General features: G+C 33.3%; 1 pseudogene; it reads left to right on the top strand.

The window, feature by feature from the left end:
• Positions 1-4098: 4098 nt before the first annotated feature.
• LOC110634682 (probable E3 ubiquitin-protein ligase XBOS32) lies at positions 4099-19128 on the top strand (annotated as a pseudogene).
• Positions 19129-22355: the final 3227 nt, after the last annotated feature.

The following is a 22355-nucleotide window of genomic DNA, read 5'->3' as shown; positions in this document are numbered from 1 at the left end:
TTCAGGTTTAAATACTTCAGGTTGTGTAAGATGTGGGAAACCTCATCGAGGATCATGCAAGTCTGGAACCTCAGAATGTTACAAGTGTGGTCAAGAGAGGCACATGGCTAGGGAGTGTCCTAACATGGAAAGGCTGGCCTCACAGCAGTAAGTAGGGTTAAGTAATGTAGGTCTATCAATAACGAGACATGCTTCTGTTGTTCCTTCTTAAGGAAGAGGAAAAGGGAGAGGAAGAGGAGCTTCTTCCTCCGCAGCAAGTTCACAAGGGAGGGGTACTACAACACTGGCTCAAATCTTTATCATGATACAGCAGGAAGAAAATACCTCCAACATTATTATAACACCCATCATTTCCCGACATTAGAATTTCTATCGTTGATAGAATATTCTGAAGAATTCAAATATTTCGCAAATAAGGGATTGGTGGTAAGAAGTGCATGTGTTTGTATGTATGATGTTGTTAAAATATATTTAAAAATGAAAATGTTTTAAAAGTTTTTATCTCCAAAAGTTTTTAGTTTTTCTTTTGTGCAGAAGGAACTTCGACAATTGAAGGATGGACTTTCAATAGTCGAAGTCACTTTTTACTGTTTAAATTCATTTTTGGCCAGAATGGACTCTGGCAGTCAAAATTATGACTCTCAATTTATTCTTAATTGGTACCACTCCTACCTTTTCTCTAATACTCTCATTACGGACTTTATTTAGTCTAGTATGGCCACTCATCCACCTTAACATTCTCATCTCTGCAACTCTTATCTTAGACGCATCGACTCCTTCAGTGCCCAATACTCACTACCATATAACATAGCCGGTCGTATGGCTGTACGGTAAAATTTTCCTTTCAACTTATTGGGAATTTTGCGATCACATAAAACTCCCATGGCACGTCTCCATTTCAACCATCTGGCTTTAATCCTATGACTAACATCCTCTTCACATCCCCCATCTACTTGAAGGACTGAGCCGAGATATTTAAAGTGATTACTTTGGGATAGTACCACTCCATCCAAACAAACTCCTTCTCTATCACCAGTTTGGCCTTCACTGAACTTGCAATGCATGTATTCTGTCTTCGTTCTACTTAACTTAAAGCCATTTGACTCTAGAATACTTCTCCAAAGCTCTAGCTTTTTATTGACTCTTCTCTCGTTTCATCTATCAGAACAATATCATCAGCAAACATCATTCACCAAGGAATACTCTCTTGTATATGTTTCGTCAATTTATTTAAAACTAGTGTAAAAAGGTAAGGACTTATAACTGATCCTTAGTGTAATCCAATTGAGATCGGAAAATCTCTTGTGTCCCCTCCCACTGTGCGCATAATAGTAGTTACTCCTTCATACATATCTCTTCAACACTTGTATATACCTAATAGATACCCTCTTTTGTTCTAACACACTCCATAAGATATCTCTTGGAACACTATCATAAGCCTTCTCCAAATCAATAAAAACCACGTGTAGATCTTTCTTCACATCTCTATATTTCTCTATCAAGCTTCTAATGAGAAAGATTGCTTCTATAGTTGAACGACCGGGCATGAAGCCAAATTGATTGAGAGAGATAAAAGTATCATAACGTAGTCGATGCTTCACAACTCTCTCCCACAACTTCATAGTATGGCTTATGAGTTTAATTCTCTCATAGTTCGAGTAACTCTGTATGTCTCCCTTATTTTTAAAAATAGGTATTAAAATACTCCTCCTCCATTCATCAGGCATTTTCTTTGAGTTTAGAATCATATTAAATAATTTAGTTGACTATGCCACTCTCATATCTCCCAAACACTTCCACACTTCAATTGGTATTCTATCGGGTCCACAGGCTTTACTAACTTTCATTCTCTTTAGTGCTTCATTTACTTCTAAAGATCTAATCCTTTTAGTATAATTCACATTCTTTTCTATTGTTCTATAGTCTATATTCACGCTATTACCATTTTGCCTATTATTAAAGAGATCATTAAAATAATTTCTCTATCTTTCTTTAATGTCCTCATCTTTCACCAACAATTTTCCTTCTTTATCCTTAATGCACCTAACTTGATTGAGATCTTGACATTTCCTTTCTCTCCTCCTTGCTAATCTATAAATATCTTTTCCCCATTCTTTAGTTCCAAGTTTCTCATATAACTTTTCAAAGATTTGTGCTCTTGATTGACTCACTGCCTTTTTTACCTCTTTCTTTGCTATCTTATACTATTCATATGCCTCATTATTATCACATTTAGGTAATTTCTTATACCATTCCCTTTTTCTCTTCACTGCCTTTTGTACTTCCTCATTCCACCACTATCTCTCTTTTGAGGGTGGTCCATGTACTTTAGACTCTCCAAGTACTTTTCTAGCTACTTCTCTAATCTGTGATACTATCTGTATCCATATATCATTGGCCTATATATCCAGCTTCAATGCTTCGGACTCGAGAAGCTCATTTTTGAACTTCACTTGCTTTACTCCTTTGAACTCCCACTACTTTGTTTGAGCTACACTATTTCTTCTGACCTTACTTGAATTGTTCCTAAACTTGACATCCAAGACCACTAACTGATGTTGACTTGTTAAAGCTTCTCCTGGAATGACCTTACAATCCTTGCATAGAGCTCTATTTGTCTTCCTGGTTAAGAGGAAGTCGATTTGGCTTCTATGTTGCCCACTTTTGAAAGTCACTAAATGTGACTCTCTTTTTATAAAGTAGGTATTTGCTAGTATTAGGTCATATGCCATAGCAAAATCCATGATACTTTTTCCCTACTCATTTCATCTGCCAAAACCAAAACCTACATGAACATTCTCATAAACCTTGCCTATCACTTCTTACATGTCCATTCAAATCTCCATCAATAAAAACATTATCTTCATTCGGTATGCTTTGCATTAAATCATCCATATCTTCTCAAAACCTTTGTTTACTCTCACTATCTAGTCCTATTTATGGGGAATAAGCACTAACTACATTTATTGTTTCTCCTTCTAGTACTAGCTTTACTAGTATAATTCTATCTCCTCCTCTTTTCATAGCTATTACAGTGTCTTTCAATGTCCTGTCTATGATTATATCCACTCTGTTTTTATTTCTCTCCTTTTCGATAAACCATAGTTTGTACTCTGAATTACCCACTTCCTTGCTTTTCTCTCCTACCCATTTCGTCTCCTGAATGCAAGCAATATTTACCCTTCTCCTTTCCAAAGTATCCACAAGCTCCATTAATTTTTCTGTAAGTTATCCAACATTCCAAGTACCAACCTTGATCCTCCTTCTATCCTGTTCCTTCTAATTGGTCTCCTTCTATGATATCTTCTATTATTTTCTATGTCTATTTTGTGTTCTGTTCCAGTATCTGTTCTACTATCTGTCCTATGGACTAACTTCTTTACCCACACTCGTCTATGATGTGAGAACCCTTGCTCACTTAGTACTAACTTTACTAGTATAATTCTATCTCCTACTCTTTTCACAGTTATTACAGTGTCTTTCAATGTCCTGTCTATGATTATGCCCACTCCGTTCTTATTTCTCTCTTTTCCGGTAAATCACAGTTTGTACCCTGAATTATCCACTTTTTTGCTTTTCTCTCCTATCTATTTAGTCTCCTGAATGCAAGCAATATTCACCCTTCTCCTTTCCAAAGTATCCACAAGCTCCATTAATTTTCCTGTAAGTGATCCAACATTCAAAGTATCAACCCTGATTTTTCTCCTATCCTGTTCCTTCTTAATTGGTCTCATTCTATGATATCTTATATTGTTCTCTATGTCTATTTTGTGTTCTGTTCCAGTATCTGTTATACTATATGTCATATGGACTAACTTCTTTATCCACACCCGTCCATGATGTAGGAACCCTTGCTCACTTAACACCACACCCGGCGTCGGCATAGCGCTATAAGTAGATGACGCCCTAAACTTTATATCATTTGAATTCATATCATAAGGTATGATGAGATTTTTACGCTGATTGTCAACTACCGCAACCTTTCTTCTTTATCCGAACTTGAGACCGACTAAATGCAAACTACTTAAATGAAGTTCATTATACCAAACAATAAATAAATAAAATTCATTTAATTCTCGATTTCTTGGATGAGGTTGCAGTTAAAAGTCGCTGTCATTTTTTTTTCTTTTTAATTTATGCTTTTTTAATTTATCATCTCTTCTGCTCTTCCAATTTTCAATTATTCTAAATTTTAACTTCGCCACATATATAGGCAAGTAATTTTCCTCTTTTAGCGTGTACATTCTTCTGTTGCTCTATCTTATTTTTCGGATTTCTTTTGGATGCCCTTTTGGTCTATTTTCTTTTGATCGGTATCTCCGGGCAGAGGGAGGTATTTGATCTGGGTTTCGCCGGTTTTGCATATTTGGAGATGAGGATGGGAGATTTTGATTCTTCATTGTAAATTTGTATGTGGGTTCTGTAGCTTTTTCTTTTTTTTTTTTTTTTTAATGAGATAAAATTTGGGACTTCTTATTGAATTTTTCTTTAGTATCTATTGGAGACTTGATTCTTTGGAGAAAATCAGGGTATGGGGTTTGCAGATTTTGATTCTTTAACAAATGCATAGAAGTGGGTAAAGGAAAATTTTAGGAGAATATGATATTTTGTTTAGAAAGTACAGAGATCGTCATTTTCTAAGAGGGAAGTAATGGTTTTGTGTAATTTGGTGAGAGAATAAATTGGGTGGCGTTAAAAATTGTTTAGGATTTCATTGTGTATTGTAATGTTTGTTGGGTTTCTCGAAGTTCACGAGATATGCTTAACTAACCTAGAAAGGGTCGCATTCAGATAGCAATTTTTTTTTGTTTAATTAGTGATCAGTTGGAGAGAGCCCCTTTTTTGTTTTTTCTTTTGGATGTCAACAGGAGTCTTTCTTTCTCAGAATTCACCATAGTAATCACCAATAATCAGTGAGATTCTGACTGTTGCAACCAATCTTTAATAAGTAAGTGAGCTTTGGTTGGTTGTTAGTTTGGTAGATGCCAAGGGATTTATGTGACCTGATGGTGCTGGCCTGCCTTTTCTTTTTTTCATTTTCCTTTTCTTCCATTGTCTAGCTTTAAATGGTTCAAGGGTTGAGGATTCAAACACCCTTTTACTGTTCCATTTGATCAAAAGGCTTTCCTGTAGTGCTAAAAATCATGAAATTTCTAAGCATCATGGGCAATTCTCTCGGTTGTTCTGCATCCGGGGAGCGTTTAGTTTCTGCAGCAAGAGATGGAGATCTTCAAGAAGCCAAGGCCTTGTTGGAATGCAATCCAAGGCTTGCGAGGTACTCCACATTTGGAGTTCGAAATTCTCCCCTACATTACTCTGCAGCTCGAGGTCACCATGAGGTATTTTGTATTTTCAATTGAGTTGGCAATTCTCTTGTATTGAGGTTGAAAATAATTTATATACGAGTCTTTTTAACTTTGTTTTTGCATGGTTTAGATAGTTTCTCTCTTGATTGAGTCTGGAGTTGATATTAATCTGAGGAATTATCGTGGTCAGGTAATTTTTTCGTTGCCTCACTAAGTTTTGTAGACTCTTATTATTATTATTATTATTATTATTATTATTATTATTATTATTATTATTATTATTATTATAGAATCAGTTATTGACTGTTAATTCAGTTTTTTCCCCTCCACTTTTTGGTGATCATTCATTTCACTTTTAGTTACTTCAAGAATATTCAAAATAACTTTACTATTTCTATCAAATAATGAAGCACTGAATTTTTCATTTGGCTAAACAGACTGCGTTGATGCAAGCTTGTCAACATGGTCACTGGGAGGTTGTTCTGATTTTGATGCTTTTTAAAGCCAATGTACGTATTTTATTTTCAATTCATTCTTGCTTATCATGTTGACCATGAATAGTTTGAAGGATTTTAACGATAAGATTGTGACAAATTAATGGAATCCTGGAATATAGGTTCACAGATCAGATTATCTTAATGGGGGTACTGCACTTCACTTGGCTGCTTTGAATGGTCATTCTCGTTGCGTACGCATCCTCCTTGCTGATTATATACCTAGCATCAGTGCTTGTTGGAATATATCGAAGGAAATATCAAATGACAATGGATCAATCTCAGAGTTTGATGAGGGGTACTTTCAACTCTAAACTCTCTTAACTTCTGTAGTCTGATTTTTCCCCATATTATGCTGTCTTAATTTGCCATCTGGGGCCATTTTGCTTGCACCAGTGCTCTCCATGAGGTAATCAATAGAGCTGCCGATGGAGGCATCACTGCTCTGCATATGGCAGCACTAAATGGGCATCTTGAAACTGTGCAATTACTGTTGGACTTTGGAGCTTCTGTTTCTGAGGTCACTGTGGAAGATGGATCTACAATTGATCTCATCGGTAGTATCCTTAACCTTCATATATATATATATATATATATATATATATATATATATATATATATGAATTTTCAGGATTTCAGTCAAACCGTAATGGAGTTGCTCTTTTACTTATTATTATGTTTGTTTTTGGTTCGATGTTACTTTGAAATTGATTATTGATACCCTTCTCTGACTTATGTACAAGATTAAAAATTTCATAACCTTAGTGTTGAATGCATTTCTTGCCCTGTTTGAATAGTAGTTAGAGGCTTGTTAACTTGATTGGATTTTGCAAATATATTTCAAATCATTGTTCCAAGGAATCAATGTTAGGGTTATATAATATGTAGGATGATATATGACTTTGTTGGTCTAGCCAACACATATTTAACCATAGAACAGCGAACTCTCTAATGTTGTTAAAGATTAATACGAGTTAATACCTCAAGGCTACTGTTATTCTGGATTGAATCTTTTAGAATTGCAGTTAACATCTTTTGTAAAGTTGTACGCCCTTTGTCACTTTTCAGGTGCTGGAAGCACACCTCTTCATTATGCTGCATGTGGTGGAAATGCACAATGTTGTCAAGTATGTTAATTATTAAAGAAGAATAAATCTGAATTCCCCCATGATGTTGCAATTATTACGATGAAACTTTACTGTCTTCATGTCTATTTTTGTTCAGATTTTGATTGCCAGGGGTGCCGATCTGACTGCTGAAAATGCAAATGGGTATGCATCTACTATGTTTACCGCTCACATGTTCAAATTTACAATGTTCATGACGTGTAGTTATTTGCATTTTCATCCTTTTTCTTTAGAAGTAATCTCTGTGGAGAAACCTAATACTGTGTATGTGCTGAGAGAGTGCGGCATTATTCGGCATTCACAGAGATTTTTATTTTCGGATGAAACAATGATTTAGTTAAAAACAAAAAAGGATATCCCCCACAATAAATCCATCTGGTTGGACATCTGGATTCTGGACATTGGAGATTTGCCAGGCAAATAAAGATTTAGTTCACTCCTGCAGAATAAAATGTTCAGTCTGGAGGAGGCCTAAAGTAAGGCATATGGATTTCTTCTTCACATTTCCAGTTTGATCTTTATATCTTAATAACTTCACTTATCTTCATGATATCTTGAATCAGAACATATCCTTTATCCATAGCTTCGTAGTGGACACAGTTAGAAATTGATTGCTTTAGAATACACCTACACATTGGTCTTTGTAGATTATCCTGTCTCCAGCTGCTGCGCCAAGTTTAAATATCTTTGATTGAACTTATCTTCCATTTATAACATGTTAGCTGGGAGGGCGCCAGATGGTTTCCATTGATTATTGAAATTCTTGGCACTAGATGGTATGGGTACCTCTCAAGGAGAAAGGGACTAGAGAAAAGTAGACCACTTAAGTCCTGAAAAGAGCAGCACAATGTTGTTAGGGCGTGCCTCAGGTGCAAGGCACATAGGACTCCAACCCTAACACCACTGCTAGTGAAAGGCAGGTGAGTTTTAATGGCCACATGCCTAATGGGCCTAGGCATACTCGTTGTTCTTGGCATGCTCCTTGTTCTTGGCGCGCTCCTTGTTCTAAGTGTAAAGATCTAGAAAGGCACACCTTCCTAATTTTCATCTCGGGTGAGTGCTTCAGTTGGCAAAAGACACTACACTAGACTTGGAATTTTTCGATTTACCATATCCAATGTCAATGGGCCAAAAAGTTGCCAAAATCTCATTGAGCCACCACAACCAGAATATATAGCTCAAACCTGTGGCCCCAAGAATAAGTTCTAATATCTTTAACACGTCCCCTTGCCTAAATACCATTGGGTTTATATTAATAAGAGGGAGGCTCTTAGAATTTGAAATTGAATTCTATACCTTTTGATTAAAGCATGGATTTAAATCATGGTCACCATTGTGGATAATGGAAACGAGCTAGTGACGGTCGTAATGTAATGGTAACGGCCTATCACTCACAAATTAAAAAAAAAAAATTTGCAAAGTTTATAAAATGAATAAATATTTAAAAAAACAAGTAAAACTATGATCACAACTACATAATAAGTATAAATACATCACATAAAGATATAGCATTAATCATTCTTGGACAACATTAGCATTAATCATTTTAAAACTAAAATAACTATGTAGATAGTAAAGAACTAAACTTGTTACCACCAAAATGAGTGTCTAGGAAGTTCTTTGATATTATTTTCCAATTACTTGTGTATTTTACTAAAATTAATTTCGAAAATAGTTCAAATATGGCATAAAACATAATTTTCTTCAACAAATAAACAAAGAACACCAAAAACAAAAACAAATAACTCAACTTTTGCAAAATATGGATGTAAATTGCTCTTCTTCACTTTAAATAAAACTTCACTAATTGATGATCTTAGCTCAAAAAGTGAAAGATTTGTAAAAAGATAGAACATTTTGGATGAAAAGTAGAGAGAAAGCGAGAAATAGAAGAGGAAACCCCTAGAAGCTAGAACAAAAGATTGAAATGTGCTATTTGCCCTCTCTCCCTCTATGGAAAAAACATAGAAAAAGGAATACCATGTAACAGTTGTCACTTAATAGTAAATACCGGCGATAATGGCCATTGCACACAATTTTTTTTCTTTTTTTTTTTCCTTTTTTTCCTATATATAACGGAAATATAGGTAATAGAGCCCTTCAAATCTTGTAAATAAAGGCCATTACGTTAGCGTTGTTAAAGGTGCTCTGAGGTGCCAGGCAAAGTGCCAGGCGAGGCGAGGTGACCCTTTAGCACCTCGCTTGGCTCCTCCTTGCCTCGGTTGCATGAGGTGATCGCCTGGGAGTAAAAGGCGCAGGGCGCAAGGTGAGGGAGGCGACGCCTTTATTACATAACGTTTACTTTTAATTTTTTTTTTTTAATTCCTCTTTAAACCAGCAAAAGAGTTAAAAAAAAATGCTCTCATTTTAGCCAGTTTTGCCCACAACTGCTTGAAAAAGGGAAAGAAGAAACTAAGGTATCTCTCTCTCTTTCTCTCTCTCTCTCTCTCTCTCACCTTTGCTCCTTCCTCTCTCTTCTCTTGTCTATACTTCTATTTTTCCCTTCTCTCATTCTGTCGCTTGCAACACCAGCACCTATGGTTTTATTTTTTTCTTTTTTCTTTCCCTCTCTTCTCTACTCCTCTCTTCTTCTATTATTTCTTCACTCACAATGGTGCCATTTTATATCCATCTACAACACTTATGTTCCTGTGTTTCTTTTATTTATTTATTTATTTATTTATTTATTTATTTCTGATCTTTATACTTTTTTTCCCCTTCTCTTCTCCTCTCCTCTCTTCTTCACGCTTTCTTCTCCCACATTCATCCCATTTTTAATTATCCAGTAGCAACACTTTTTTTTTCTTTTTAATTTTTTATTATATGGGTATTTGTTAGGTGGGTATTGTCAATAGTGATTTGCTTTTTATTAAATGGTTATTGTGATTTGTTAGATTGAGGTGTATATTTGCAAATGGTTATTTAATTTGAAATGGTTTGATCTCCTATTAATTGGACACTTGGATCATGGGTAATTGTCAGCTGTGATATGTTTTTTATTGAATGTGTACTGTGACATGCTTTTTATTAAATGAGTATTGTGATATGTAGGATTGAGGCATTTTGGTTTAGGCTAAATTATTTAGATTGTTATGTAAAAAGTGTATATATATATATATATATATATATATATATATATATATATATATATATATGGCAATTTAAGTTATAGCGCCTCGCTTCAAAAAGGCCTTCCCTCTTGCCTCTCGCTTAAAGTCACAGGGTTCTATGTCGCCTTTCACCTTAATAACATTGTGTTACGTTATGTAATGCCATTATTTAGAATCATGAGTTGAAGAGATTTTGATATTATGTTATGAAATGACTCCAATTAAAGGCTTCGGCTTACAATGAGGATTCGTATTGGGTTTTAAGATGACTAACACAAAATATAAGTGCTCGCTAGAAACATAGCTTTATAGGGTTGTGCAATTGGTCAATTCGGTTTTAAACCGAACTGCAACAGAATTGTAGATCCAACAGATTCACACGTGATCTTTGTTTTAGTTGCCCATAATTATAATGTAAGGAAAAAAAATGGTTTTTCTGAATTATATTTTGCAATAATTAGGAAGAGAAAATTAATACAATTAGTCTAAATATTGGAAATTAACATAATTAGAAAAAGAAAATAAACCAATTAACATAAGTATAGGAAATTAACATAATTGAAAGAAGGAAATAATACAATTAATTGTCATTTTTATTGGTGCAAATCTTTTTTTTTTTTAATTTTGAATAAAACAAATTCATAACACTTAATTTTTTGGCAAAAGGTCTATTTAACCCTTAAAGTTTAGACTAATAGTCACATAAACCATTAAACTTTCTTAGTGTCTGAATAAGCCCTTCAAATTTTAAAAAAGATCAAATAAGTCCTTCAATTTTTTAAAAATAGATTAAATAAGCCCTTAATGGACAAATAAACCCATCAAACTTTAAAAATAGATTAAATAAGCCATTGCTCCAATTTATATATTTTCTTCTTGTTCTACCTCATCTCTCTATAACTAACTTTCTCTGGTGATGTTTACCTCTACACTAAAAAGGCCAAAACTTCTCTTTTCTAGATTTCATCCCTCTATTCTCCCAAATTACGAATTCATCAGTTTCCTCCACATGTCCTCATTATCCTCTACCAATAATAGCTAATCCCCACCAACTGAATACACTGACCTTCCAACCCTCCAACCGAAGAACACGAATTTGAACATTGGTCGAGACCCAATTCGAAATTAGACCAAAAACCTCAAACTCAAATTCACCTTCACATGCTCACCAAAGAAGCATTCCTTAAATTTCAAAAACCTAACCTTTGAATTCTGATTGATTTCTCTCACATTTTGTAATCTGGACCACTCTTTTAATATTATTACCTGTGTAGAAGAAGAGGATGCCAGCAGCAATGACAAATAAGAAGAGTATTCTCAATAAAATAATCAGAATCAGATCTCATCAGATTATAATCAACTTGGTGACAATGATTATGATGAAATTGATGAACTCATAGGAAAACTTCTTGAACCATTCGATAAAGAACGACTTATCAATCTGCTTTAAGATGCAACAAATATTCATTGAGATATTGCAGATCAGATACGCAGGATTTATATTCGAGGCAAATTATAGTTCATTCTCTTTTGATCTATTTTTAAAAATTAAAGGGCTTATTTGATCTATTTTTAAAATTTAAAGGGTTTATTTATCCGTTAAGGGCTTATTTGATCTATTTTTAAAATTTCAAGAGATCTATTTTTTTTTTTTTTTTTTAAATTTGAAGGGCTTGTTCAGTAGTTTGTGCTTAGCTGGTCCCAAGTCCGGATAAAAGAGGAGGGTTACGATAGGTGACAACTAGCGTAAAAATTTTCGTCACACCTCATGGTATGGATTCTTACGATATAAACATTGGGGTGTCCTCTACTTACGACACGCTACATTGAAGCCCGGGTGTAGTGAGAAATATACAAGGGTGTAGGGCATTCACCTAAAGCGATGCGCCATGCCGGCGCCCTAATGTGGTGTTAAATGAGCAAGGGTTCCCACATCATGGACAAGTGTGGGTAAAGAAATTAGTCCATATAACAGATAGTAGAACGGATAGTGGAATAGAACACAAGATAGACATAGAGAACAATAGAAGATATTATAGAAGGAGATCAATTAAGAAGGAACAGGATAGGAAGAGAATCATAGTTGGTACTTGGAATGTTGGATCACTTACAAAAAAATTAATGGAGCTTGTGGATACCTTGGAAAGGAGAAGGGTGATTATTGCTTGCATTCAGGAGACTAAATGGGTAGGAGAGAAAAGCTCCATAAATATAGTTAGTGCTTATGCCCCACAAATAGGACCAGATAGTGAGAGTAAACAAAGGTTTTGGGAAGATATGGATGATCTAATGCAAAGCATACCGAATGAAGAGAATGTTCTCATCGGTGGAGATTTGAATGGACATGTAGGAAGTGATAGACAAGGTTATGAGAATGTTCATTGAGAGTTTGGTTTTGGTAGCCGAAATAAGGAGGGGAAAAACATCCTGGATTTTGCCATGACATACGACCTAATGCTAGCAAATACCTACTTTGTAAAAAGGGAGTCGCATTTAGTGACTTTCAAAAGTGGATAACATAGAAGCTAAATTGACTTCCTCTTAACCAGGAAGACAAATAGAGCTCTATACAAGAATTGCAAGGTTATTCCGGGAGAGGCTTTAACAAGTCAACATCGGTTAGTGGTCTTGAATGTCAAGTTTAAGAATAATTTATGTAAGGTTAGAAGAAATATGATAGCTCAAACAAAGTGGTGGGAGTTCAAATGAGTAAAGTAAGTGAAATTAAAAAATGAGCTTCTCGAGTCTGAAGCATGAAAATTGGATGTGGAGGCCAATGATATGTGGATACAGATGGTATCAAAGATTAGAGAAGTAGCTAGAAAAGTACTTGGAGAGTCTAAAGGACATGAACCATCCTCAAAAGAGAGATGGTGGTGGAATGATAAAGTACAAAAGGCAGTAAAGAAAAAGAATGAATGGTATAATAAATTATCTAAGGGTGATAATAATGAGGCTTATGAACAATACAAGATAGCAAAGAAAGAGGTAAAAAATGCGATTAGTCAAGTAAGAGCGCAGACCTTTGAAAAGTTATATGAGAAACTTGCAACTAAAGAATGAGAGAAAAATATTTATAAATTAGCAAGGAGGAGAGAAGAAATGTCAAGATCTCAATCAAGTTAGGTGCATTAAAGATAAAGAAGGAAAAGTGTTGGTGAAAGATGAGAACATTAAAGAAAGATGGAGAAATTATTTTGATTATCTCTTTAATAATAATCAAAGTGATAATAGCGTGAATATAGACTACAGAGCAATAGATGGAGAAATTATTTTGATGATCTCTTTAATAATACTCAAAGTGATAATAGCGTGAATATAGACTACAGAACAATAGAAAAGAATGTGAATTACACTAGAAGGATTAGATCTTCAGAAGTAAAGGAAGCACTTAAGAGACTGAAAGTGGGTAAAGCCTGTGGACCCAATTGAAGTGTGAAAGTGTTTGGGAGATATGGGAGTGGCATGGTTAACAAGATTATTTAATAAGATTCTAAACTTAAATAAAATGCTAGATGAATGGAGGAAGAGTATTTTAGTACCTATTTTTAAAAATAAGGAGACATACAGAGTTGCTCAAATTATAGGGGAATTAAACTTCTGAGCCATACTATGAAGTTGTGAGAGAGAGCTGTGGAATATCGACTACGTCATGACACTTCTATCTCTCCCAATCAATTTGGCTTCATGCCCGGTCATTTAACTATGGAAGCAATCTTTCTTATTAGAAGTTTGATAGAGAAATATAGAGATGGGAAGAAAGATCTACATATGGTTTTTATCGATTTGGAGAAAGCTTATGACAGTGTTTCAAGAGATGTCTTATGGAGAGTGTTAGAATAAAAAATGGTATCTATTAGGTACATATAAGTGTTGAAAGATATGTATGAAGGAGCAACTACTATTGTGTACACAGTGGGAGGGGACACGAGATTTTTCTATCTCAGTTGGATTACACCAAGGTTCAACTGTGAGCCCTTATCTTTTTACATTAGTTCCAGATGAATTGAAGAAATATATACAAGAAAGTATCTCTTAGTGCATGATGTTTGCGGATGATATAGTTCTGAGAGATGAGACGCGAGAAGGAGTCAATAGAAAGTTAGAGCTTTGGAAAAGTAATCTAGAGTCAAAGGGTTTTAATTTAAGTAGAACGAAAACAGAATATATGCATTGTAAGTTTTGTGAAGGCCGAATTGATGATAGGGAATGAGTTAGTTTGGATGGAGTGGTATTGCCCTAAAGTAATCATTTTAAATATATCGGCTCAATCTTGCAAGTAGATGGGGGATATGAGGAGGATGTTAGTCATAGGATTAAAGTCGGATGGTTGAAGTGGAGACGTACGACGGGAGTTTTATGCGATCGCAAAATTCCTAATAAGTTGAAAGGAAAATTTTACCGTACAGTCATACGACCGGCCATGTTATATGGTAGTGAGTGTTGGGCAATGAAGGAGCCATATGTGTCTAAAATGAGAGTTGTGGAGATGAGAATGTTAAGGTAGATGAATTGCCATACTAGACTATATAAAGTCCGTAATGAGAGTATTAGAGAAAGGTAGGAGTGGTTCTAATTGAGGATAAGTTGAGAGGAGAGAGATTGAGGTGGTTTGGTTATGTAAAGCGTAGACATACAAAAGCTCCTGTTAGACAAGTAGAGCATATTCGGTTAGAGGATAGAAAGAAAAGAAGGGGTAGACCTAAACTAACTTAGAGGAGAGTAGTATAACATGACCTAGAAGCATTACACATTCTCGAGGATTTAACTCAAAATCGTTTAGAGTGGAGAAAGAGAATCCATATAGCTGACCTCAATAAATTTTTGAGATAAACGCTTAGTAGAGTTGAGTTGAGTTAAAAGGAAAGAAATGCACCTCAATATAAAGAATATTAAATCTCTTGTTGAATATGTCTACTGAAGCATTTCTTTCCCATTTACTGATTTAGTAGTTAAACAATTGTAAATATATAGTTAGCATTCAACATCAAATGGCCTGATCATGAGAGCAAAAGGTGATAAGAGATGATCAAATGTGGTGAAATAATTTCAAATTTGTGATAAAGTACTTTATTTATTTATTTTCTACTCCTTATTCAATTGTAACCGCCTCTCGCCCTCCAAATGAATTATAGCTTTGCCACTGTTTGTCATGAGTGGCAATGAGCAGTGAACATCCATTAAACCAGACTTTGCATTCAATTCCATCTTATTCTCCTGTATACCTTTTTAGTTGAATTGTATGAGTTTGTTTTTATAGTGTTAACTCATGATATCACTAGTAAAATCTGAATGGTTGACTCATTTCTATTAAATGGTTAGGACTCCATATGCTGAAAATAAAATAAGAAATAACATTACATCAGCAACATGATTGGCTTTTAGGAGCTAGTTCAGGTGTTCAAAAGATTATTTCATTTTGACATCATCTTCTTGAGACAGATCTGTACATTTCTATTAAACAGTTATGTCTCCATATGCTGAAAATAAAATGAGAAATCACGTTACATCAGCAACATGATCCGCTTTTAGGAGCTATTTCAGGTGTTCAAAATATATTTCATTTTGACATAATTTTCTTGGAGAGGGATCTGCACCCTGGAAGTTGGGAATGAAATCCAGTTACCACTTGATATCTGTGCCCAATTTGTGGAGACTATTGAGTTGTACCTTAATATTTATGGGATTAAGCATATTGTCTACATGCTAGTTATCTATATTAATTGAAGGTTGTTGACTCGTTTCTCTCTTTGGTGTTTTTTTTTTCTTTGGTTCAAGCTGGACTCCTTTGATGGTTGCTCATTCTTGGCATAGAAATGAACTTGAGGAAATACTTAGCATACAGCCAGAACACCAGCCACAAATGTCTCCTTCACCATATCTATCTCTTCCCCTTGGGAGCATTGTCAAAATTGCTAGGTGAGTATGGTTTGACTGTCAATTGCTTTGGCTATATGTTAATGCATCAAACGAAGTTATGCCATATAATTTGTTGGTTATGACATTGACGTTTTGAACACTTCCCAGGAGTATTTTACATCCTGACATGCATTTTATTTAGTGAACTGGTCAGGATATGTTTGGTGCACCAATTTGACAGCAAGTCCTTTATTTTCTGTCCCTTCACTTCTCATGTGGTAGACTAATAAAAAAAAATCTATATTTTAAAAAACTCAATAAAATAACGATATAAATAAAGAAATATTATATATTTTGAATATCAGTAACAAAAAGATTGATTTTTTTTTTGAAATAATCTTATTTGTTATTGCTTATATATTGAAGTTTTTGTATTTAATATTATTGATATATCATTAATTTATTATATTAAATATATTTATTTAATTCTCTTCAAAAAAATATATTTATTTATTTAATTAATTAATATTTATATATATTTTAAAATATCAATAATTATTTTATATAATTAATTTGTCTTCTCCATAACATATACCAAACACAAGACATGACAAGAATGTCTTGTCTTGTTCTGTCGTCTATTTTCTTATTCCATATTGTCCTATATCTCACACCAAGTGCATCGGCCCAAGTGAAATATGACTCAAAGAAGCTCAGAGGCTAATAAAAGCCTTCACTCTTTGCACATTAGCACTAATTCACGAAGAGGAACATGGAAAAGGGGGTACATGTTTTAGAATTTGTATCAGCCAAGTGAAAATCTACATATAAAAAATCACTAGCATCATATAATTTTTTTTTTCCGTTGCCATTCTAAGATTTAGAGCAAATACCTACTTTATACTAGCAAATATCTACTTTATAAAAAGAGGATTACACATGACCTAGAAGTATTACATATTTTCGAGGATTTAACCCAAAATCGTTTAAAGTGGAGAAAGAGAATCCATATAGCCGACCCCAAATTTTTGGACTAAAGGCTTAGTTGAGTTGAGTTGAGTTTAGTTGCCATTCTAAGATTTGGGTCTTATATGTTTCTAGCTTACTGTGCGTGACACAGTCCTGTAGATTTAAGTACACATTTGGTGTCACACAATCTTTATTGCCAAGTGTCTTTGAAATTGTTATTGCCATAACCAAGTAATTTTACTTGTTGTTTTGCCTTGTGCTTAGGTTTTATCTCTGGCCTTGAGCCACCGGATATGAATTGATATGGTTTAGGGAATTACATGCTGTATGGATCAAAAACATGAGCGTGGTACAAAAAAAATATTCTGTTGAGGTTACATTCTATGCTTTCATGGGGACAACTTTAGCCTGCATAATCTAGCATCGAAGGAATTCAAGAAACATAGATACTTGTTTTGTGTTGTAACAATTTTGTTCGTGTGTATCATATACCATGCTTAATGCTCCTCAATGACAAGTTGGGATGAGGAACAGAATGGTTATATATCAAAATGATTTCTTTTTTTGGACTGTTTCCAGAGAATGTGGATGGAGGGATGAGGATTTGCTACCCAAATGTCAGGATCCTTGTGTTGTTTGTTTGGAAAGGGCATGCACAGTTGCTGCAGAAGGCAAGTTACTTTTAATAGCTAACAGTGTCCAATATTCCACTATGGTTCTGAGAACTAATGCCATCAGACTGCATAATTTATGAGAAAAAACAGTTATTTGTACACACAACTTGATATCAATATTTTAGTAAGGCCATTGTCTAGTGCTATGTTAAACATCCTGCACATGCAAAAATTAGGTTGTAGGTTTGGGCCTAAGAGTAGCCACTTAATGCAAAAGATGCTGAAGGGTAGGACTATTCTTGGGACGCTGTTCTCAGGGCTTTTCTGTGGTGGGATTTTTATTTATTTATTTATTTTGGCTCTGCATCTATTTTATTTAGGCTAATAGTCTAATATATCGTAAATTTTGTAACCCTTTTCACTTGCTCATATGTTTTATTTTATCAATTTGTTTTATAAGCTACTGATTTTGTTTCAGTTGTAAAATGTGTCTAGAGTATTTGCATATGCCAAAGTTTAGTTGGATGGAAGGCAAATATGCGTACAGGAGTGGCCGCTCAGCTCTAAAAGCCATGAAACAGTGGCATTTTGCCAAAATTGCTTCTCTCATGAAGTTGCTTTAATCCTTTTTAAGATGCATATTTTGCAAAACACTATTGTTTAATGGCTCTTGGGGCTCAGGAGGGTGAAAGAACTGATCTGATTGCATTAGCAATAGGACAGGGGCAGTGTGAGATTATGGTATTTTTATTTGGTTTAACCTTGTGCTTTTTGTTTTTAATAAATTATTTCTATAAATTCTTGTTTAGTTAAAAAAATGCAACAATAAGAAAATATATTCAGTAAATATATGAATTTCATGGTATATGAGAATAGAAAAAGACAATTATAACAATAAATGTGATGTTTGATGAACCAGGTTGTGGTCATGAATTCTGCACATGGTGTGCTTTATATCTCTGTTCTTCATTTTGCACCTCAGTGGTTGCTCAAGGTCCTCCTGGCTCAGTTGCCTGTCCTCTCTGCCGGCATGGCATGGTTTCATTTGTGAAGCTCCCAGGAACTAAACCATTGGTGAAGGCAATTTCCAGAACAAGTTTGTCTCTATCATTCTGCACATGTTCAGGTGAGGAGCCAGAAACCTCTTCCGTGATAACCATGCTCTGCAAGCCTGATATTGGATGCACCAGAATGTCCCCCCTTTCTTCATCTTTCCGCTCTTTAAGTTGCCAGAAGTTCCGATCTGTGAAATTCAATGCTAGGGGTTGCTTGGGAACTCCAGACACAAGTCCTTCTTTAGTTCCTTTGCACCATTGACCAGAACCTGCGCGAACAATTAGTGAGATATTCAAGGCCAAGACTTGGACAATCCGCTTCTAACAATGACACTGAGCGTAGGCGACCTTGGCTATCTGCATTCAATGAGTATGTAACAATAAGAACTGGAAGCTGAGATTTCTTGAATATTTTTGGGTTTTCTCTTTTAACCTTTTTTTTATAAAATTTTTTTCCCATTTCTTTTTGTTCATAATTAAAGTTTGCAATCTTGGTTGTAAATATGAAAAGCAACTGCAACCATGCATATCTATAGAATAAATCTGGGATTGATCTTAGCTTTTGTTGCTCAAATGAAAAGAAATGTTTAAATATTGAATCTTTTACCAGTCATTTTTATTTGGTGATTGCACTATTTATAGTTCCATTTTCTGTTGCCTGCATGATGGTAGTAGAATTAGTGATTTATTTTATTAATTTAGCTCTAAAAGTTTCCCTCCAAATTTAAAAATATTAATAAATTTAATATTTAAAATTAATTTTACTATTAATTATGAAAATAGATTAAATATTAAAGCCAAAATATTATTTGTTTGGCATAAAATCTCACTATTTATTTTATCCTACAGAGTTAAAAGTTTTAGTTACTATTAATTATGATAATTGTAGGTTGAGCATACTCTGAGTAAAGGTTCAGGCAAATATTGGGCAATCAGTTGCTTTTTCTCAACTTTAACAAATGCATCAATTTCAACTATTATAGCAGGAATGGCAACAGACTATGTCAGGGGTGGGTATTGCTCCTACGTCCTTGTCTCACTAGAGTTAAAGTCAAGGTGGGGACAGGGGAGTGGAACGAGTAGGTTTCTCCACGGAGATTTGTCTTTTCATTTTCATATTTTTTATTTTAATTTATTATTATATAATATAAATTTATTTATTAAAAAATAAAAATATAAGGTATAAATATAAATTTTAAATATTATTTTAATAATATATTTATTTTTTTATTTAAATTATAATATTTAAATATATAAAAATAAATTATTTTTTAATAAAAAATAATAATAATTTATTATGCGATGCGGGGTTATGGAGATTCATAGTGGGGACAAGTTCTCTAATCCCTGCCCCACACAATATTAAAGTTAGAGTAAAGCCGGGAAAAATTGATTGTGTTTAGAGCAGGGTCAGATTGAGTTCGAAACCCTTTGTTATGACAAAGTTGTGATTGATACTTGATAGCTCAACACAAAGTCTTACAGTTTCATGGAAGGTAAGAATTGTTGTCTCTTGCTGTATCTTGAATTGAGAAGATTATGTTGATTAGTACTTGCTATGATTGTTTTTGTTTGGGTTTTGTTGGCAAATAATTAATTGTTTAAAGGAAAAGTTTTTGGTTGGAGAAAAAAAATATTTTATAGATTTAATCTTTTAATATGAGATTTATATATTTAATACGTGAATTTCACCTTTTACGAAAAATTTGAAAAGAAAGTTAAAAAAAAGAAGAGAAAAAAGAAGTTATATAATTTGCATGATTTTCTTTCTTTCTGCGTGGCTTCTTCTGGCTCTTTCCATCTTTCTTTATTTCTTGCTTCTTCTGATTCAACAAAAATGGTGAAATATTATTGGGTTTGTTTTTACAAAACTAATTGTTTAAAGGAATAGTGTTTGATTAAAAGAAAAAAAAAAAAAGAAAATGAAGGAAGAAGAAAGGGTTTTTATTTTTCTTTTATATCTCTCTAACTATTGTTTTTAGTTCCATTTAAAAAAACAAAAAAAAAAAACAAAAAAACAAAATTCTTGCTAGGCTTTTCTATATTTTTACGCATTTGAGGCGTTCAAAAAAAACTATCAATGAAAAATATTTTTCTAATTAAAAAGAATTTAAATTATTTTTAAGGTTCATAAAAAGAAAATTATTTTATATTTTTTAAATTTTAATAATTTTATTAAAGTATGAAATCACTTATACATACATAAAGTAAATATATATCATTAATTTCACATTGCAATTAAACAATAAAAAATATTTTTACAATAAATATTTATTTAAAAAATATTTTCCATGTACAAATTATTTTTTTCAAACAAATGAAGCCTTAGTTTTTCTTGTTCACTAGAAATCATAAAATAAAATCCTTGGCAGAAAGATTTTTAAAGTAAGATAAAATTTTTCAAGATTAAAAACTTCAAATTTGTATTTGACATAATATATATTTTTCAATAGCAAAGTTTTAGAAGTGTTTAAAAATTTTTAATTTTTTTTTATTTTTTAATATACTAAATTAACGAATTAAGAAGATTTTCTTTTAAAAACTTTAAAATTTTTTTTAAGATAAACATTTTACCCTAATTTCTCCCGAAAGGAGTATAGAACGTTTTAGATGTTTGGAATCCAAAATGAGACTAATATTATAAAGGTAAAATTTGTCATTTCGAATCTCTTTTTCTTGGGCATTTCACATGGGAGGCTTTCTGTTTTCCTACCAAAAAATATTCTAAGTGTTAAGCATTAGGAAAAGTGGGCCTAATATTAGAGTTCTTTCTTTTTTTTTTTATTTAATCGTCAATCGTAGTATGCATTACTGTTATTTTAAATAGGGTGAGCACTATCTGATTCAAACTAAAATTAGGGCTAAGTATTCAGTTTAAATTGAATCGAATCGAATTGAATCATCAAAATTAAATTATTATATTTTAAAAATTGAATTGAACCGAAATGAATAAAAACTAAATTGAGCCGAACTGCTCTATTTCAATTCGGTTCGGTTTAAATCGATCAATTTTGAGTTTTAATATATTTTTTAATTTAGAATTGATTTTCAAGTTATTTGATTAAATTTTGACCTTAATTTGAACCTAATAACCATTAATCAATGAGATTAAACAATTTTTATATATATATAATTACATATAATTTATAAATTTCTTATAAAAATAAATCAATTTAAAAATCAATAAAGTAATTCAGTTTGGTTTGGTTCAACTGATTTTTTTTTCCAAAATCGAACCAAACTGAAATAACTAAAATTCTTAAAATATAAAATCGAACCAAATCAAATTATCGAATTAAGGCGATTCAATTTACGTACTAGGACTTGGGTCAACATAAAGCCTCTAAAACCCATAATAAGTCTAACTATTCCAAGTCTAAACCTAAGGCTCATCACTATAATCCAATTTCAAGAAGACAAATAGACAAAGTCTGGCTATAAATTGGACTATCCAACGAGGAGTTTTTAACTCACCCGACTTGTAATCACAAAATATATTCATTTGGGGAGCTCAACTCACCCTCACAATCCTCAACATAGCATTTTAATCAAATGGGAGCTCAACTCACTCATCCGAGATAATTCCATATATCCACACATGGGTTTACAATTCCAAAATAAATAAACTATTATAGTCTCAAGCCAAATAAAATACTTTTAGCTCATGTGTAGTTCTAGATTTTTGAATCAATACTATGAAATATTGATATTTACTACTAATAGACCTGCGAGGAAGAAAACAGGTTAGTCACAAGAAGAAGATTCTCTTATAACCTGAAAAAATAGGGTGAACATGAGTAAGCGTTCGACTCATAAAGTAA

The sequence above is a fragment of the Hevea brasiliensis genome, chromosome 13, assembly GCF_030052815.1.
Source record: "Hevea brasiliensis isolate MT/VB/25A 57/8 chromosome 13, ASM3005281v1, whole genome shotgun sequence".
In the NCBI taxonomy this organism is placed as follows: Eukaryota; Viridiplantae; Streptophyta; class Magnoliopsida; order Malpighiales; family Euphorbiaceae; genus Hevea; species Hevea brasiliensis.
This window is presented reverse-complemented; position numbering and strand designations above follow the sequence as displayed.